At 49.1% G+C, this 20,199-nt stretch overlaps 1 pseudogene; it reads left to right on the forward strand.

The window, feature by feature from the left end:
- Positions 1 to 20,199, forward strand: part of LOC142592675 (salivary peroxidase/catechol oxidase-like) — a 69,899-nt pseudogene that overhangs the window by 42,468 nt on the left and 7,232 nt on the right.

Consider the following 20,199-nt stretch of genomic DNA (forward strand, 5'->3'; position numbering starts at 1 on the left):
GAAACGTAGGCCAGGATTTTTGAAGCCCCTTATTCCTGTTTGTAACTTTTACACCATTGAGCTGTAACAGTATTGCATACGGTTTCAACGCTTCCTTCTGTGCACGTTATTTGCAAGCTACGAAAGCACTGTCTGGATCAGCCTGACACCCGTTCAGCGTCATCAGAACTTAATTATAACAACGCACAAGCAAATTGTTGAGAGCGTTATCTCTGCGCACTGCTTACCTAACTGTGCTGCCTGGAACGGTGTACTGCATCCTCCCCCATTTCCGTTTCTCATGGACGGCACCTCAATGAACTTGACGAGAAGAAAACGGACGGGCGTAAACCGCAAAACGAGCGGACGCCTTTCGAAGCTTTTCCTGATGGCAGCTAACGCAGAGACAAGTGTGTCAGAATTAGCGCGCCTATTCTCTTGAACACTTTGGATTCGTTCGACAAGAGGATAACGACAGAAAAAAAATGAACAAACGGGAACCTACACTCTTTCGCTGAAAACTTCGAACTACCCGAAAGCACGGTGGGGCAGGCAGTTAGGTTAGACGAGGTTAGACAAGGCAAGGCTAGGTTAGGCTCGGCTAGGTCAAGCTAGGTTAGGTTTCCCATCTCTCCGCCGATGCTTCCAGCGTGGTCATGCGTATAGTCCAGCGCCGTTCTCCTCTCGCAGGCGTGAGCAGCCCGCGGCTGGCCAAGAGCGGCCAGGAGCTGCCCAACGCGCGGCTCATCTCGTCGCTGGTGCACCCGGACCGGCGCCTGCCCAGCCCGCACTTCTCGCACATGCTCATGCAGATCGGCCAGTTCATTGACCACGACCTGGCGCTGGCGCCCCTGGAGGCGGACCCCGGCGAGATTCGTAACCTGGGAAGTACGTATACTGCGCGCACACGCAGAGACTTCGTAAACGCTGGGCGAACAGCACGTAGGGAAGCCTCGTCTCGGAGCTATAACGTTTCGATCGAGCCCAAGAATCGCTTTCGTCCAGTCACCCTGTCGAAACGTTGACTTTGGGCTGAGGCTTTCCGTGATCGCGCGAACAGTGGATCAGCCTGTTCAGTAAGCGAAAAAATCGGCAGGTCGACCAATTTGTCATGGAGACCGATCCGTTCACCTTTTTCTCTACAACAGTCGTAAAAAGAAAAGTTAGCTTTGATGTCATGTAACTTAAACGCGACAACTAAGTTCAAAAAGTCGAAAGCAAATAACGTGTGACAAAAGTAAGACGACATTTCTGCACAAAACCTCCGGGATTGTTTCTGTCTTGTCGTGTATCTTCACGTTTAGGCGTTTTAAATATATATCAATGAAACAAAGGCTGGCATTTCGCCAAATGACAACCATATAAAGCCAAATAAGGACGCTGGTACCTACGAAAACAATGAAATACATTTAGCTTCTTTTTCTTTAATTGATGCGCAGAGAAATGTTTGGAGAGCGTTATACTAAAAAAAAAAATGAAAGTCGATCATAAGGGCCGATTGGGCCCCCTTGGAGCGGAACCCACACCTACCGCACGCCGCGTCTCCGTGAACCATGCTTCGTTCCAATGCTCCCTTCGTGGATACCAAGAGAGCTAGCACGAAGCCCCACGCGCAAGCCGTATGCTGACCTGACGTGGAGAACGAGCCCAACAAAATCAGACGCACGTGCTCGAAGTTGTGTGGAGCGAAGCGCACGTTAGTCAACCGTCGTGGGAGATTGACTCCTCCTTTTCTTGCGCACACCTGTGCACCAGGCTCGACAATGTTTGCCCTAATAGCGAAAGGAAGGCGATGACCTAGGAGAAAACGACAGGATCGCGCTTCTTCTAGCGTTTCCTCTCCCATCTTCGCTCTTTTTTGCGCTGTTAGTGGAAACAGGCGTACCCTATATAAACTAACTTGACCAAATCTCAGTTCGTGTACGCTCTAGCAAATACTGTTGCTAGGCCGTCACCTGGCAAAGGTTTCCGCCCCTCTCTCAGCGCCTTGAGCGCGAAAGAAAAAAAATGGCAGTTTGAGCTGTACCGATCTGGTTAATCCACGTTCCGTTGTTTTACCCACCAAGGGTGAAGACTCCAGCTCTGACGGCCAAGAAAATGCTGCTGCAGGACTCCGGTCGTAACAACACCGGTCGGCGACGAGCCAATCGCAACGTCCGACTGAAAATATTGGCCGGAGATGGGCCTCACAGTGGCTATCGGCTTCCTTTTAACTAAGGGAACTTCTTCTCCCGTATTTCCTTATCTCGCTCTCTGTGCCGAGGACTTGCGCATCTCAACCAACCCTTCCTACCGGTGTATCGCGTTCTGGTGCCTGGAAACGCGGGAATCAGTTTCTACGCGGCTTGGACTCCTTCAAAAAAAAACCGCGTCGTTGCTCGACGTACGATATCAGAGCGAAAAACGCAACCCTAAACAGACGGCATTCCGAACGCCCGCCGCTTTGTTCTCCGCGTGCGTATTCAGCGGCAAAGCCAAACGCGCAGGCTGCCCTGCTGGCAGATGCACGGACAACCAGAGCCGCGGCCATTACGCGGGCGTGCGAGATAATCCGACAAGCTTTACTCACACAAAGGATGTCTGGCGTTCTCGGAAGTGAGCGTTCCGTGGGCAACCAGCCACTTTGAGAAACCAAACCGAGAACGGGGAACGCACAGACGGCCCAGCCGAGCCTTAATTTAATCGAGCGATACGGCGCGTTTCACAGCCGCGTCTTCTCCCTTTCCTTGGTTTTTCCTATCTGACCCTCGACGTGAGGGGAAAGAGGGGATGCAGTTGGGGGAGGGGCGCACGGGAAAACGGCTGTCATATATTGCCTGCCCGCGAGCGCGATCCTTGAGCGCCTGCCCGTGGAGGATTCCCCAGGGTGCTGTCTCACTCTATTCAATTAGGGGCTCTCGCGCAGACTCTTTCGGTTACTTCTTTTTTTTTTTCAGCTTTTCCTTTATCCGGTTAGTTATTTCTTTACAGCCCGAGAGGTCTCTATGGTTCACGTGCCACGTGTGTTGCCGAGTGGATACGCCGGAGATGACAAAGCGCGCAGTGTAAAACCTTTTCTGACTCGAGTGAACGCGTACAGTTTATATATAGTTAGCGCTGTGTTTACGAGCGGGCTGTTTCGGGAGAAACATTTACGTGTTTCCGGGAGAGCGTGGAATTAGTGTTGCCTCCATTGGCTTGGATGCCTTTCTTCAATCCGTGGCTCTCTGCTGGCGAGAGCTGTAATATATATATATATATATATATATATATATATATATATATATATATATATATATATATATATATATATATATATATATATATATATATATATATATCTGCATTACCTGTGATATCTGCCTTAGTGCACTTAAGTGTTGGTGCCGCCGGGACAATGCTTTTGGCCGCACTCGTCATAAGCGCCTTAAGGAGGTCACGTGCCAAAACTTAACAGCCCAGCGAAGACATGCAAGGCACGCCGACGGCAGCATAATTGCACCTTTGGGTTTTTCTTTGTAAATGAATTATAAATTGCTTATGAATGAGCAGTGTATACAAATGAAGTTAAATGAGTAATGTATACAAGTGAAGTTAGCTTTGTAAAGATGCGGGGCTGGTAGCTTTCTACAGCAGGACACGACTGTTGGGCTAGTTCGTCTTGCATTACATCTACAGTAGATTAGCGCAACCTAATAACGGACACACGGTTCCTATATTAGCACACGTCCTTATCCACTTTGTTCTTTGTGTCCGTCGTTCATTTGCGCGAGTCTACTATAATTATAATGATAGTCATCTAAGTTTCTTATTCGAGACCTTTTAATAGCGCCTAAGCAGACGACACATGTATACTTGGTGGTTAGAGGCTGTGACTTAAGTCGCAGCATCGAGATTTTCCGCAACTCCGATTTTTTTTTCCTTCTTTTTTTTTTTTTGTGGGCAGCCGCCGACGGTGCTTATGGTAGTCGGAATGTCTTAGTCATGCATCACTTCCGGCGAGCGGTAATGAAGGTGTTTTTATTTTCTTTTTCTTTTTCTTGTTCTTTATTCAGTTTTCGGGTCACAAACGCCTACTCTTGTGAGCCTTTCCTGACGCCCATGCACTCGTTTTTCAAGCCTAAAATTTTCCACTTCGGCTCTCACGTATCTACCACTATACCTGGATCTAGGTTTTTCTATACGTGAACAGACTATGCTCTACCGTCTGTGGCTAGGCGTTGCCTTTACGAACTCATATGCTTTCCTCATTGGAATGGCCAACAGCCCCACGTGCGACACATACAACACCGACGAGACGCTCGCACATATTATCTGTGTCTGCCCGCGATACAGTGCTCAGAGACAAGTGATGTGCAGAGTACTGGACCAGTTGGACAATCATCCACTATCAGAACTAAAAGCTTTAGGCCAATGCTCCGAAAGAACCTCCGCGTTGAAGGCCTTACTCGCGTTATGAAGGTTCCTGCGGTCTACGCGGCTTCACGACAGACTCTAAGAATGCCGCCCCCTACCGCTCTGTAGTGTACGCGCTTTGTTCGTGCTTGTCTCTCTTCCTCTCTATCTCCCCCTTCCACTCTGTTTCTCTCTTTATCCCCCTTAACCCTTCCCCCTGTGCAGGGTAGCCAACCGGAACTACCTCTGGTTAACCTACATGTCTTTCTCTCTGCATTATCTTATCTCGCTCTCTATCTATACGCCACTTGAAATTTTGTTGCAGTTGGTCTTTAAATGCGGGGGGGGGGGGGGGGGCATTGCCAAAGCTGTTCGGCGTTCGGTGGCATGCCTGTGTAAAAAAGTCTCTCGTTGACCGACAGCGCTGTCGTTGCACGCTGAATCAGTGCGCCCGCGCATTTCTCTGCCCGCAGACCCGAACAACCCGATCGACTGCTGCAGCCCCTGACCGGTGGGTGCTGCCCGAGTGCTACTCCATCGCGGTGCCCGCGGGCGACCCCTTCTTCGGGGCCGCTGGGACAGACGTGCCTCAACCTGCCGCGCTCGGCGCCCTGCTCCTGCCAGCTGGGTGAGGACTCGCCCGCTACGCTTGCGCCCGCACCAAATGAGTCCCTACGTCTCGACCGAGGTCGACGGCCACGGTCACGCTTTCGAATATCCGTTTCTGCCGCGCGCAGTTCAGGAGTGAAACCGCCTCGATCCACGGATGACCGATTGCGTGTGCCACTATAACCACCTTTACCAGTACATATGATGGAGGATGTAATTGATAAAGAGCCACTACGAGCTTAATTTTCTTCCTAATATCACTTGACGACTACATTCTATTGTGTAGATCCTTTCTAGAGAAAGTGGGTCTGTTCTGTGCGTACTACTTCTATTCCCAGATAGCGTACTGTTACTGAACTACACTAGTATAGACATTGTATTAGCTGCCTCATTATTTCTCATTATTGTTGTGAAAAGCATTCTTTTAATATTGACCGTGGCTTGTATAAGTAGTACTGTCCACATGCCTTGGTCTCACGTGAGACTGGTAGCACTGAAAACAAAATAAAATAAATAAATAAAATGCACGCCGCTGGCACTCGGATGGTGTAGAGCTGTGAACGGACTCTCGGTGACCAGTGGTAATAATAATAATAATAATAATTATTATTATTATTATTATTATTATTATTATTATTATTATTATTATTATTATTATTATTATTATTATTATTATTATTATTATTATTATTATTATTATTATTATTATTATTGACACACATCCAAAAGCAAAACAAAGAAACGGGCCTGTCTAAGTCCACGAGGACTTGTGCGACTAGGCCCGGCAGAGTCGGTACAGCGATGTGGTTACATATTTACATAAAAAGTGAAAAGGTAGACATTTACATAATAACACGTTTTTTTTTTTTCAACTTTGAGAAGAATGTTTGGTACTGCTGAGCACGAGGTCGCGGGATCGAATCCCGGCCACGGCGGCCGCATTTCGATGGGGGCGAAATGCGAAAACACCCGTGTGCTTAGATTTAGGTGCACGTTAAAGAACCCCAGGTGGTCAAAATTTCCGGAGTCCTCCACTACGGCGTGCCTCATAATCAGAAAGTGGTTTTGGCACGTAAAACCCCAAATATTATTATTATTAAGAATGTTTGGTAGTATTACCCGTTAACAGACAATGACATAGTAAATAAAGAGAAACACATAAACAACTTAAGTAAAGATCAGGACTAAATTTCAACATTTCATCAATAATTTCTTCAACTGTTTTTTCGAAGTTGCCAAGAAGAATTCATCGGCCAAATCGTTAAATATTTTTGGGATGTATACACTTCTTCTCGCTTCACCATAGTTAGTAGTGGAATAGGGTACCTTAAAACGTTCTTTTTTTATTTTTTAACAATCGAGGTGCATCGTATGCCTCTTTGAATTCATCGCTCCAATTATGCCGCATAATAACAGTTCTGGTAAATAAATCCTCCAATGTGCAAAATCCTGATTCCTGAAAAATATTGTTGTCGTTAAGTGTAGTACCAAAAGCCACGTTTCTTAATATGTTTTTAGTAGTTTATCAATCCGATTTCGAATCTCCACTCGGACCCCTTTAACGCGCGAACGTTAGTCGGACTTCAAATAGCGCTTATCTAGTTAACAGAGCGCCGCTGGTCAATTATGAGATCGCCCTCCTTTAAAGCGTGCGTTGCAAGCGCGAAATCCAAACAGCGCCAGCAATGCAGTCACGTCCATTCAAAGCCAGATCCTTTAAAAAAGAAATAAATAAAAATTCTAGACTCCCATCTCCAAGTATGCTTAGCGACTTCGCGTTGGAGACACATATTCGAAATACATTGGATAGACATCATCGACCAGCACTTCACATATTCTGCAAAACGCCTCCCCCCCCCCCCCCCTGCACATCCGGCTGACCTAAGTAGAACGCCAGTGTATTTCTCGGGTAACTTCGGGGACGGTTGCTTCGAATTTTTTTTTTCATCAAAGAGAAGACTTCTCAACCACCCGAAAGCAGCACGCAGATACAACGAAAAGGCTTCTCAGAAAGGAAACTTCTTGCTGGTGGTGGTGTCGAACCCGGGACCAACGCCCTTCCGGGGCTAGCAGAACGAAGTCAAATGCCCACGCAGGGACCCGATCAATTCTGCTGAAATCCAAAAGATGGGGGAAGTTTCATGAAACAGAAGAAAAAAATGTTTGTTTGTTTGTTTGCTTGTTTGTTTGTTTGTTTGTTTGTTTGTTTGTTTGTTTGTTTGTTTGTTTGTTTGTTTGTTTGTTTGTTTGTTTGTTTGTTTGTTTGTTTGTGTGTTTTAACCTCTCAAACTGCCAAAAATCTTTCGTATAAAAAAAATCTACTTCTTGACCGTTACAGCTGGCTGTGGCGTGTGCATTCATACAAAAGAGAGAAATTTGTCGAGTGAAAGATTTGGTATGGCAACTAACTAACTAGTAATTCCTTTTCTCAACTACGCACAACTGAAGGCTCGATCCTGGATTTTTAAAAAAGCCCACTAAATTCGGGCTAATTGTGCTACATTTCCCACGCCTGAGTTTGAATTTGGAGATATAAAAAATTAGCTTGTAAAAAAAAGCAATTCGTCGGGATTAACGGGGGTTTAAATGTCCTATTCGTGGTGTCGCTGAGCTTAACGCCTACGATGCAACGGCCTTCCCATTCGGCAGGTCCTCGCGAGCAGCAGGACTCGCTGACGTCATACTTGGATGCATCGCACATCTACGGTAGCAGCGACGACGACACCAACCGGCTCCGACAGTTTCAGTCCGGTAAGTGCCTGTTTACGTCACTCGCGTCTGTATAGGTGAGCTGGTAACAGCAGCGCGCTTAAGAGACGGAAAGAGAAGCGGCTGAACCCTCTCAGGTGCCGTGTGCACAATCTCGCACGCCACAGTAGTGCATCAAAAGCACTGACGCAAATAAAGACGTTTAAAATGCGTCGCGTAGATGTTGACGATGAGCAAAACGAGAGCAAGGTGAAAGCACGAGCCAACGTTTCGACAAGTGGACTTGCCTTAGTGGACTTGTCTCCTTCAAGGCAAGTCCACTTGTCGAAACGTTGGCTTGTGCTTTCACATTGCTCTCGTTTTGCTCATCGTCTTGAATTTCTATCTCCCGCCCTCCCCGTGTTTCTCATGTAGATCTTGAAACACCTCCGACTGGACTTGCGTTGCGAGGGTGAGTAATACGAGTCACGTGCTTTAGTACAACCAGTTGGAAGGTAAACGGCTGGGTGTTCGCTCTAACTGTCAGCATGTAGCCATGTAGCGGGTTCACTTTTTCACTGCTTTTTTTTTTTTGCAATGTTTCACAATAGGCATGTTTTCCAAGTGACTATAGATAGGTGCTTTTCGAGTATCGTAGACGTGAACGAGTTGATGTTCTCATACCTGACCGTCAGTGTAAAGAGTCCTCGCATGAAGTCCACATTCTGTACACGTGACAGAACTCACTGCAGGATGGAAAATTCTTAATCTGTTCTGGGAGCTGCACCCTTATCGTAATCCCAAAGGTACAGGAAATGTGGGAAACTAAATTTTCAATGCGCAGAAATAACTGGCGCCTGAGGGACCGAACACCACGCTTGCTAATTTAATTAGTAAGCGAATGTTTACTGCAAGTATACGGCCGATGAAGCTACGAACCTTACTTTTTGTGGAGTTGCGCTACACTTTGCAGGCTCAATCAGTGCTTCGCCTTTCGTGCGAAACCACGACTTCTTCAAGCTTGACGCATGACGACGGCGCAGTGAGCACGATGACATGACGAAGGAATGACGTTGACGAAACGATGAAGGCAGTATCACGACGACTTCGTGAGGATAACGGGATGTCGACGATTGTACGACGAAGCTGGAACGACGACAATGGAACGACCACGTCGACATGACGACGGCTGTCTGATGACAACGTAATGAAGACATTAGCGTGACAACAGCGGCATAATCGCGGTTGAATGACGACACCACAATTACGATAAAACGACCACGAAGGAATGACATCGAGGCAACGACGAAACGGTGTATGAGAACAAGACGACTGTATGACGACAGCGCAATGACAACTTGGCACGACAACGGCACGAAGACAATGGGACGACGGCGAGAGTATGACGACGATGGCGGGACGACGACGGCATGACGAGAATTGTCGTGCCGTCGATATTTTAGTTTATTCGTTTCAAACAAAAGTAACACCGACTTCTGAAACATTCGTAAGCAAAAGAAACAAGACTTACGACATTTTTACTATTTTTCTGGGTTAAGGACAAATTTAGAAAACACGTGCGATTGGTACATTTGTTTAAGTGCGGGGATAGCCTGATTCCGGCATTGTTGGTTAAACCTCATAGTTACATAAAGCGGCGCTATAGTGTACCAGATTAATTACGACAGTATCCGCCTCGGATATCTTGCGCACTATAATGCACACGTTCGCAGACGCCTTGCCATAATCTGAAACCACTCTCCTTTGCCTTCTCCCAAAGGTCTCCTGCGAGCGCAGTCACTGGAGGGCGAGGAGCTCCTGCCCCAGAGCTTCTTCCCAGCCGAGGATCGGTGCAGCAACTTGGAGACCGGCGAGATCTGCTTCCGAGGCGGTAAGCGATGCGACTCGCGGTCAATCCCGCGTGAATGGGTGAGCCCCACAGAGTCGTGGTAACAGTGACGCCATCGGATTCTTCTTGTGAAAAAGCGGATACATCGCAATTTCGATAAAAAAATATATATTGCCGAGACAAGTGTTCCGTGACATAGCTCACTCATACGTGTGTACAATACAGCTTGACTTGGTATACCCAACCAAAACAAGGCGGAGACACGGGTAAAGCCCCCACGTGTCTTTTATATGCATGGCTGTACTCTACGGTTCTCGTCTTGCTTCGCACCATTTCACGAACTCGTTAGTATTTCAGATTGGTGTCCCTTTTCAAGGAGCGAGCTGGTGCTCACTGCGCGACTACGTGCATGCGCAGGTGACGAACGCGTCAACGAACATCCGGCGCTGACGAGCATGCACACGGTGTGGCTTCGGCAGCACAACCGCGTCGCCCGCCGCCTGCAGCAGCTCAACACGCACTGGGACGACGAGAGACTCTTCCAGGAGACACGGTACGCGCGCGCATGGACTTCGGGCTCGCGCGCTTACTGCACGCTCGCTATCTGCCAAGGGACGGCAATGGCCGAATCTTATACGCGGCGCTCACCCACGCCGTGCACTGCAGCGAGACCAGTATCAGCCAATCAGCAATGAGATCCGGTGACGCTTCCGCTCAATCAGCGATGCACGGAGGGCGATCATATGCGGACATTTCTCCTGGTTCACGCTCTGGCTGGCTGATGCCTCGCCTCATGCTAGACTGGGCGGCCGGTGGAGCCGCTTCGTGTTTTTCCTACCTTTCGTGCGTAGCTCTCGCCCACCTGGACGATAGTAGACCGCAGATCTACACAGACTCTAGATCGGCGGTTAGGGCCTTTGCTTCTGGCTCCATTTCCGTGAAGCCTCTAAAATTCTCGGCGATGAGATCATCTCCCCGCACACCATTACTTGGCTTCCGGCACATCTCGATTCCCAGCTAGATTCCCCTCACCAACCTCAATGATACTGCTCACTCGCGGGCGCGGTCTCGGGTTAGAGCGCGGCTTCCGCGCGCGCTCTAACCCTCCGCGCCGGGGAGGACGCAGGTTTGCAGGATGGGTACGGGGAATTTAAAGACATTTTATTCACTTTCAACGAAGTCACCAAGCACTACCAAATGGGCACGCGAGCTTTTCCGCCCCCGCGCGGTAAACTCTCCGGGTCTCAGACAATCGCACTCAGAATGTTGCAGACTAGGGCATATCCCAGTTTAGCTTTCCTCAGCATTATTGCTCCGGACGCCTTCGAGTCTACCTGCCCGGACTGCGGGTCGGTTAGCAGCTTAAATCACATGCTCTGGCAGCGCCCCTCGTTACGGGGGCCCAATCAGGTCACCGAGGAGGAGGGGAGCTTTGCCATCGAGAGTTCCGAGCTTCTCCCACAGCTCCGGGCTGTCCTGAGAGCCCGTGATGCGGCGGTGAGGATAGGCCTCCCCGTCCCCTCGTGGGAGCGGCCGCGGTGCTGCTCTAAGGGCGGGGCTTCTAAGGACCTTAACGAATTCTTTGTCTGTCGTGTTGACAGCCGACAACGAAGACACAAAAAAGACAAGGACAGTTCGGTCGTCGACGCACTGACGCGCGCGCGCGCTTCGTGCAGGCGCATCTTGATGGCGCAGTGGCAGCACATCATCTACTCCGAGTGGCTGCCGCCCATCCTGGGACCCGACGCGATGGTGCGCTACCAGCTGGTGCCCACGGGCCGCAGCCAGTACGCGCCCGACGTGGACGCCACCATCCTCAACGAGTTCGCCGCGGCCGCCTTCCGCTTGGGCCACACGCTCATCGACGGCGTCTTCCAGAGGTGAGCGCGCCCGACTCCCGCGGCGTGTCTTTGAGGCCAGCCGGTGCGGGAGGGTTGGATTCGTACTGGGGGCTTGTTCAATGCGAAGCGTTGTTTGCCTCATCGGTGCATTGCGGTAGGTGTGTAGGTATATGTTCCTGTCTCGCATCGCTTTCATAAGAAGAAAATAATGTGTGACCGATGGTCGAATCAAACGTCCGCCGTCGACCGCAGCAGCCAGGTACTTTAACCCCTAGGCCACGATCGTACGCACGCTCCTCTTGCTACAACGGCAGCAAGCTCTTCGAAGCACTAAGCGCGTGTGCCTCGCAACGCTTACTCGCCTTCTTTCCCTGTGACAGCTCACGCTTTGACGCGCCGTGTTTGATTATGCTATCTCTGGGACCGGCCCACTTTGCCCCGTACTTTCCTCGTAGTAGTAGAAACTGCGCGACGGTTGTAGCAACTTCATTACCCCACAATTACAGTTTAACATTTAATCGCTGGAGTGCAAATACCATCGTCGTTTTAACATACACCACATGGCATAGTCATAGGTATGTACGACTGTATAACACGTAGTTGCTGATGACACAATAGTACGTGTTCTGCGATCTGCAATGAGTACAGAGTCTAGATGCCAGAGGCCTGATAGCTTCGTGTGAGCTGTGTTCTTGCCGCTTAGTTCGCGATGAAGCGAGAGGCAGCACGAAGGTCAATTCACTCGCTGCTGTTGCCGCTCTTCCTCACGCAAGCATTTTGACAGCGAGTGTCAGTGCTCGTGGAGTTAGATGTGTTTATGTTTGCCTGTGCGAGCGTGACACCATGCTTGTTAATTTATTTAGTAAGCGAATGTTTGCGAGTTTATATGGCCGATAAAACTACTATACTTACTTCGTATAGTTGGCTATACTAAAGTGCTATCGCAATCTATATGTTTCGCCTTTCGGGCGAGACTGTGACTTTTTAAACCGTATATTAGAAATTTCCTGTTACAATGCGTAAATTACAATATATGCCATAAAGCACTGAGTAAATTAATGGAATTTTGTTGACTAGTCGATTGTGCATTTAGATTTCTCGTGACAATAGCGCCCGCCTCTTCAAGTAATCCAACTTAAGGGCTATCGCTCTATCTGCCACAGGATATTTTTAAGGATTTTGAACAAATGCACTTCCTTTGGCGATGGGATCAAGACGTAATGCGTGAGGCAAGGTTCTGACTGATGTTGCAGAAGTTTCGGCGTGCTTTTTAGCCGCCACGATAGACTGGATCTCTTGCAACTACTGCTCCAGTAGGGCAATGTAAACGGCAGACGGAGGCATCAGTAGAGCACCTGAGATTACTATAACCTGCGTGGCACGCGCTTCAACGCAAGAAGAAAGATTCAACGCGTACCTTGCCGGTATGCATACCGGCAAGTGAAGTTCGCGCTTGCATATCGACAGCAATCTCCATTGTTCGAATACCTGGTGCCCATTCATTTTCTCGCTGGGCTCCCGTGTACGGACACGCCTTGGTCGAATCCGAGTGGAGTCGGCAGCACACGAGCCTAAAGGTTGACAGCGGTGCGCTGCTATACGGAGTGCGTCCGCGCCCTCCGGCGTAGTTTACGGGGCCGAAGCAATCTGCTTTTGACAGCATAGTGCTTCATTGGCAAACCAGCGCTGCTGTTGCACGGTCTACCGTGCAGCCAAGACTGCAGCAAGCGATACGGGATACCGGCAGTAAGGTGCGCCCTCGCTTGGCTCCTTGGTCGATTCTGAGGCCCACCAGCTGGTGTGTACGTCTCTGTCCTCCTTGACCGTAGGCAGCCGAGACAGCCAATCGTAGAGCGGGAAGGAGTCTGCAGGTGGCCCGATAGCAAAACATGTTCCGAGCGAATCGCCTCCAGTCCACTGAGTCCAGACGCACTTCTGGGTTGCATCATTCCGTGTACTTTGACGAAGTGTGCTAGTGCCGATTTTTGCTGACGTGACACCGTCAACGAATGACCGTGCTAACTTTGACTGGCTCGCAACTTCTTGGACCCGCGAACGCGCATCAACTCGGCGCTTTTTCTCCTCTCATGGTTGTGCCTGTGCGCGCAGGATCGACATTGAAGGCCAGCGCAGCCCGTTTGAACTGCAGGACTTCTACTTCTTCCCCTTCTACTTGTACCACGGAGACACAGACAACGTCATCAGGGGCCTGCTTCGGCAGCCGGGACAGCACTACGACAGGTGAGCACGGGCCTTTGTCGTTGCGGTTTGACTCAGAACGGATTTTTAAATTTCAGTTAGCATTCTTAGGATATTGTCACGTAATAGTGACGTTGAAAAAGAGAACAGCAGCAAAACTGCGAATAAACTTTCACTGGGCCAACCTGTGCCCACAAAAGCAACTCACAATCAAGGCACAACGAAAGCGGCGAACAAAGTCGGCGATCATCGAAAATATGATCTGCGGATCAAGCGCGTCGGCTTTTATTCATGCGTCATCGAAGATTCCAGAGCCATCGTTGGTGCCCGCATGTCTTCCAGGAACTAAGACAGAATTCGTTTGGCGCGTACAATCGAATTACATAAGGTGCATTGACAACAGACAACGGATAGAACCATCGATAAAATTCGAAAGACTTCCAATACATGCAGGCGTGTCCTGCGGTGAGCGATAGCGTTTACCATTTGTTAGCCGGTGAGAAGCGGTCTCCCGAGAAAGATAAACTAGTACACCTGTCAACATCTTCACGAACTTTCTGGTATATATGACGGTGCCGATCTAACCTCTTTCCCACCAACTTGGGTCACTAGACTCACTCGGAATGGGCAAACGTTCCAACTTTAGTATTTATTTTTTCTACTGAATAACAACAAATAAACCAGATTTCCTTTTTATTGATGCCTGAACGGTCGGTTGGACATTCTTTTGTCTTCTGTATCATTGCCATAAATATAAACACGGATTATTTCTTTTTTGCCATGGTTCTCGTTGTGTTGTTGCCCCTAACCATTCATAGTACCTCTATCTGTACTGATAGTTATGTTAGCCAGGCAACTGCTGCACATTTTTTTTTTTTTTTGTAGATTGCCGCATGATAGGACATTGAAAAGAACTTTGGAACTTTGTTGCACGTACAAACTGGTAGCTCCTGGTATCGACGTTGTTGGTCGTCGCTAGCCTCAGGAAACATGCCTGAACATCTGCTAAGCTACCGTTTGACGTACGCACTGACTTCAATGTTCCCAAAACGAGCGGGGAATACAGTGGTGCTCTAATTAAATCGGCCGAGAATCAGGCACTTGAAAAACTGCTACTCGGAGCATCAGCACATATTTCAGCACCTTTCGAGGACCGACATGTTGAAACGTCATCTTGTCCCAGATATTTTGCATATGAACATGCAGTAGGAATTGGCTGGCTTTGCATTTACCTATTGTGTTAAGTTTGTGAAAGGCGAGTCAGTGAATAGTAAATATCTGATAAGGCCATTAGTGATTATCACGTCATGCTGGACGCCCACCGCCTGAAACAAGCTTCTTTTTTTTTTATTTGTACAAAATTCCCCTCAGGGGATTCCTTTTTTTCTTTTCGTGTATGAATATATGCAAAGCTGGACCTCTGTAGAGCCAGCTATTCTGAAATCACAAATGCCCTTCTGAGGCAAGAATAAAGAAGGAAAAGAAAACGAGAAGAAAATGCCAAGAAGCAGTGCGCACGCGAACACCAGTGACAAATACAGAAATAGTGTCTGTGCTGTCACTAATACCGGCAGCATACTCCAGTAACTGCAACAGTCACACATCACACAGGCAGGGGGGGGGGAGTGTCAGAAGGGGGGGGGCAAGGCTCCACACAAATCCTTTAGTGTATACATGTATGCAGCCAGTAGCACAAATACTTCATCCCGGAAAGGACATCACGGCTGCGACATTCAGGGACCTTGTTAATCTTCGCGGAAGCACCCGGTACACATCCTGAGACTTTTAAAACAGCAGTCTGTGACCTTCGGCATTCGTTAGTGTTTTTTACACTGGTCAGTTTTACGCTTCACGCCGGCGTTTTTGCACGTAACCTATGTGGACTCAGATAACGATGTGCTCAGTTATAAGTGGCTGCTGTCAATCCTATAGCAGGCGATATGTGGCAGACCAGGGACGCGCGACCCGGCGACCCACAACTGGTCCTGCTCCGCGCTCACAAAGGCCTCTCTCGCGCGTGCAGCTTCATCACGGAGGGCGTCACCCACCACCTGTACCGACTTCGCAACGACTCGTACGGTCTGGACCTGATCGCGCTCAACCTGCAGCGAGGCCGCGAGCACGGTCTGCGGCCGTACGTGGACTACCTGCAGTACTGCACGGGCTACCAGGCCACCACCTTCGAGGACCTGCTCCAGTACACGCCCGCGCACGTCGTGCAGCTGTACAGCACGCTCTACGAGTGAGTGGAAACGGTCTGCGCCACGTATGTTGGACAGTACATGAACACGGGTCCGGTGTACAGTGGATAGCGACCATATTAAGCAACTCGCGTACATGTGTGGGGCGAGGTCGGCATAACACGAATACCATCTACCTATATATATATATGCTTCTACAGATCGGTCTGGTTATATATGTGTCAACGTATCAGTATACCTATATGTACTGTCAATATACTATTTTTGTCTCTGCTATCTGTCTGTACAGTTTTCAATGTCCGTCTCTCTGTATCGGCGGCTCTCCCTATCTCTCGCAGCGACGTGACGGACATCGACCTGTTCACGGGCGGCATCACGGAGACCAGCGTCCAGGGCGGCCTGGTCGGTCCCACGTTCGCCTGCATCCTGGGAACGCAGTTCCGTCGGCTCAAGTTCGGTGACCGGTTCTACTACGAGCACGAGGGACAAGCCGGGTCCTTCGCGGCAGGTGAGGACGCCCTCACACATCTCTCTCCTTCCCTCTCTCTGTCTGACCAGACAACGGTCTCGCGCACCTCGTATTCTTTGACGTGGCATGTTAGAAAAGTAAGTGCCCAAGGTGCACAGAATGGTGCGTCGCACTATTCTGTATGCTACATATTTCAGCTTATCGTGTCGTTTCCAAATCCTAGCGAAAATACCGCATAGGCCCACGCTCCCATCAAGATGAACATGTGTATGCCCTACATGTAGCGTAGAAAAAAGACTAAGAGAGAGCACCATGTGATAATGCGAAGCTTAGTCATAAAAGATGTAAAGAAAAGTCTCATGGTAAATAGGCATGACTAAAAAGCTTAAAGCTTACAACCAAACCAGGACAGTCAAATAAAATGGAAGACACACGAGCGCTAACTTGCTCCTGAAGAGCTTCAAAAACCGCGCAGAATGACCAATTCCAGTGCCTGTCACAAGATTGGGTGCAAAAGAAGCGCAAGGACAAGTTCGTCAAATGTGTGGAGTCGGTCCTGTACAGTCGGTCCTGTACAGTCACAGGTCTACGAAGAGGCATAGGGTGATGGGGCGGGGGTGGCATAAGGTACAATTTATAACAAAATACAGTCGGTAAAAAGACATCGATGCATACAAGGATTCAAATATTGGGGCAAAACGAAGAAATTTGCATGTTACAGAAAGCACGATAGGAAACGCCTGCGCATTCCTGACACACCTGAACCAAGCGCCGTCAACGTTCTTCTTTCAGCCGACCGCTCCAGAGATTAGACAATCTCCTTTTTTCGACCGGTCAGTTGAAATATGTGCTGGCGTACAACTTATCCCTGCTACTTCTGTAATACAACGAAGCGGGGTTGGATAGGATGACGATTGAGGACGATGCATGCAATATTATTTTATTTATTTTTTTTGCAATAAAGGTCGGTGCCCGACTGTGCAGCTTACTAAGCCGCTTTTTACGGTCCACATACTCGGTGCCGCCCCCTACAGCTCCGTTCTTTTTTTCCTCGCAGAACAAGTGCAGGAGATCCGCAAGACGACGCTGGCACACATCCTCTGTGACAACTGCTACTCGCTCACCTCGGTCCAGACCAGGACCATGTTCCGCCCGGAGTTGGCAGAGTGAGTACACGAACGTGAACCGAAACGCGAATTAGAGAGAGAGAGAGAGTATACAAAAGCGGTGAAATATAGAGACGCTAAATGGAAATACGAAATCAACTTAGGCTGATAAAGCATACTTCCAGAACTTCCTCTTAGCAAATTTCAGCTTTTAGGAGAGACCGCGGGTTTTAGTACCTTTTACACCTTCCCACCGGGCCGGCATAGCGATCCAGAACACGAAAGAGAAAAAAAAATAAGTTGTATTACTAAATTAAACAATACCAAGAGAACCACTCTAACCGCGACAGCCAGAAAAGACGCGAAACATTGAAGACCGGAGGTGATGCCGATACGATACGAGAAGAGAAAGCGAAGACCAAGCTCTCAGTTGCTGAATTTCGCGTCGGAAACTAGCTAACGCCGGTACGTCAGTGTGACGTCACGGATTTCGATGTGTGTTTCCATATTTGGGCCGTTGAGGGGCAGCAAATGTTCTCGAAACTTGCTGTGTACACTCTTCGATTCTTTTAGTATACAACGTTTAGCCGGCAAAAAAAGTTAACCAGGCCCCACCAGAGACCGTCAAAACCCGTGAAGTGATGGCAAGCCGGGGAGGGAGCTTCAAATCGGCATCACCTCTGGTCTTCAATGTTTCGCGTCATTTCTGGCTGTCGCGGTTAGAGTGGTTCTCTTGGTATTGTTTAATTTAGTAATACAACTCATTTTTTTTCTCTCTCGTGTTCTGGATCGCTATGCCGGCCCGGTGGGAAGGTGTAAAAGGTACTAAAACCCGCGGTCTCTCCTAAAAGCTGAAGGATTGATAGCAATAGCAAAGTATTAGACAACTACACAAAAGTAAGTTTCGTAGCTTTATCGGCCCTATACACGGCAGTGAGCATTCGCTGACTATAGTTAAATTAACAATCATGGTGTCACGTGCACAGATATAGGCAAACAACAGATCTCACTCGATCACAACGAACATTCGCTGTTACAACGCTAGCGTGATTAAGAGCGCCAGCATCGGGGATTGAACGATTCGCGCTGCGTCTCGCTTCACCACGTCTCGGAAAATTAAGATTGCGTGACCTCCAACACTATGGGCGCGGGAATGCAGCGCGCATGCAGCCACCAGCCATCTCGCCACTAACTGCACCTCACCCCCCCCCCCGCCCCCCCCCCGTTCTTTGCCCCCATCAGAGATTAACTCCTAGATTTGGCGCGTGGCCCCTATCTGCGCTCAGCCGCGCGGAAAGCCACGGTCGGGATAGAGGAGGAGATGCGCTCAACAACCCCTCCCCCCGCCCCCCCCCCCGTCCAGCGATTTAGCGCACGCGCGCGTTTGATCACGTGATCTTCCCACTTCCGGCGCGCGGCAAGACGAAGCACATCAATCCACAATCCTTCTCGACTCACCCTCGCGCGCTTTCCCTCATACCTACAGCATGCGGCGTGCGATAAGTTCTTATCGCGCTCTGTTTTCAAGCCCAAACCCCCATGTGGCCGACTTTGTGAGGGACAGCGACGAGCGACGGCTTCGAGCGACGAAACGGGCCATCGCGCGACCAAATCGCTTGTTCTTGTCACTCGGTCGCTCGGTTCTGGAAACCTAGAATTCGTCGCTGGTCTCCCGGAAGTGGTATTAGAGACTAGCCAATAATGCGAAGCCGGACAGGATGTACATCGGTGATGTACTACAGGTTGTCGCACGGAACAAGCGAAGGACCGAATTTCACTTAAGTTATTAGAGCATGCGTCACGCAAGTTTCGGTGCTTATTTGCTGCCCACGTACCGGCAACACTGGAGAGCCGTCGCTCAAAGCCGTCGCTTGCGTGAAATTCAACTTGTAGGCGACGAACGGACGCGACCGCCAGCTCCGTCACGTCACTTGTCGCCGTCGCGCGCGAAATCGCTTACATGGGGTTTGTACTTTATATGGAACATTACGGCGACGGCGAAAATTCGCCTGGAATGCCCATATAATTGCTATCATACTAAAATAAGACTGGGTAAACCAAGTGCCGACACTCACTAAAAACAAGGTCGCCGTACGCTATGATTAAAATGATACGATTGCATTTTAACGCGACAGCGTAAGGGTCCCGTGTCCCAGAAAATCCGGTGTCGACGTCGTTTCGGCAATATAGTTTCGAACCACCCACACCCAGGCCCTTCATGTGGCGCAAGGAAGCTACTGAACCTATTGTATTTCTCAAGCTAAAGTACGTAGAAAAAATCGTAAAGTACGACTTAGACACAACCTACAGACATGGTAGCGTCGGATTGTAATTTGAATATACGAGAAAACATAATTCTTTTACGCGAAAACTCAAACACCTTTTCCAGCGTTTCTACCATTCATAAATCGGACACAGCGTCCGCCATTTGCGCGCTCCGGCGCGTGAATATCTCGGAGTCCACAGAGCGCCGGGCCAGTTTTCTTGAAATACTTCCAGATGGCGTTCGCCGCCGCCGCATCGCGACCCATGCAAGCGGCCGCGTTTGTACCAGAAAATCCGCCTTCGTGCATAGCGTTCGCCGCTAGCGTTTCCAGGTACACAATACAGTTACATACGCTGCAGTTGCCGGGAAGCGTGAGAAAGCAGTCAGGGATCTTTGAATGCTATCGCGTTTCACTCTTTTGATTATGTATTTCCATTCTGTCTCTCTTTAATGTTCATTATTCAATCATTTTGTATCTTATTCGTATCGTATTTGACGCGCAATTACGCCGAGCTCGTCTTCTTAAGCGTGGACGCTTGTTTGACGTTTTCTTTGTTTGAACAAAAAGCCGGGTGAGGCGATCCCGGGTACAGTGCAGTCTATGGTGCAATGTGGTTA

This window comes from Dermacentor variabilis, chromosome 9 (genome assembly GCF_050947875.1).
Source record: "Dermacentor variabilis isolate Ectoservices chromosome 9, ASM5094787v1, whole genome shotgun sequence".
Taxonomy (NCBI): domain Eukaryota; kingdom Metazoa; phylum Arthropoda; class Arachnida; order Ixodida; family Ixodidae; genus Dermacentor; species Dermacentor variabilis.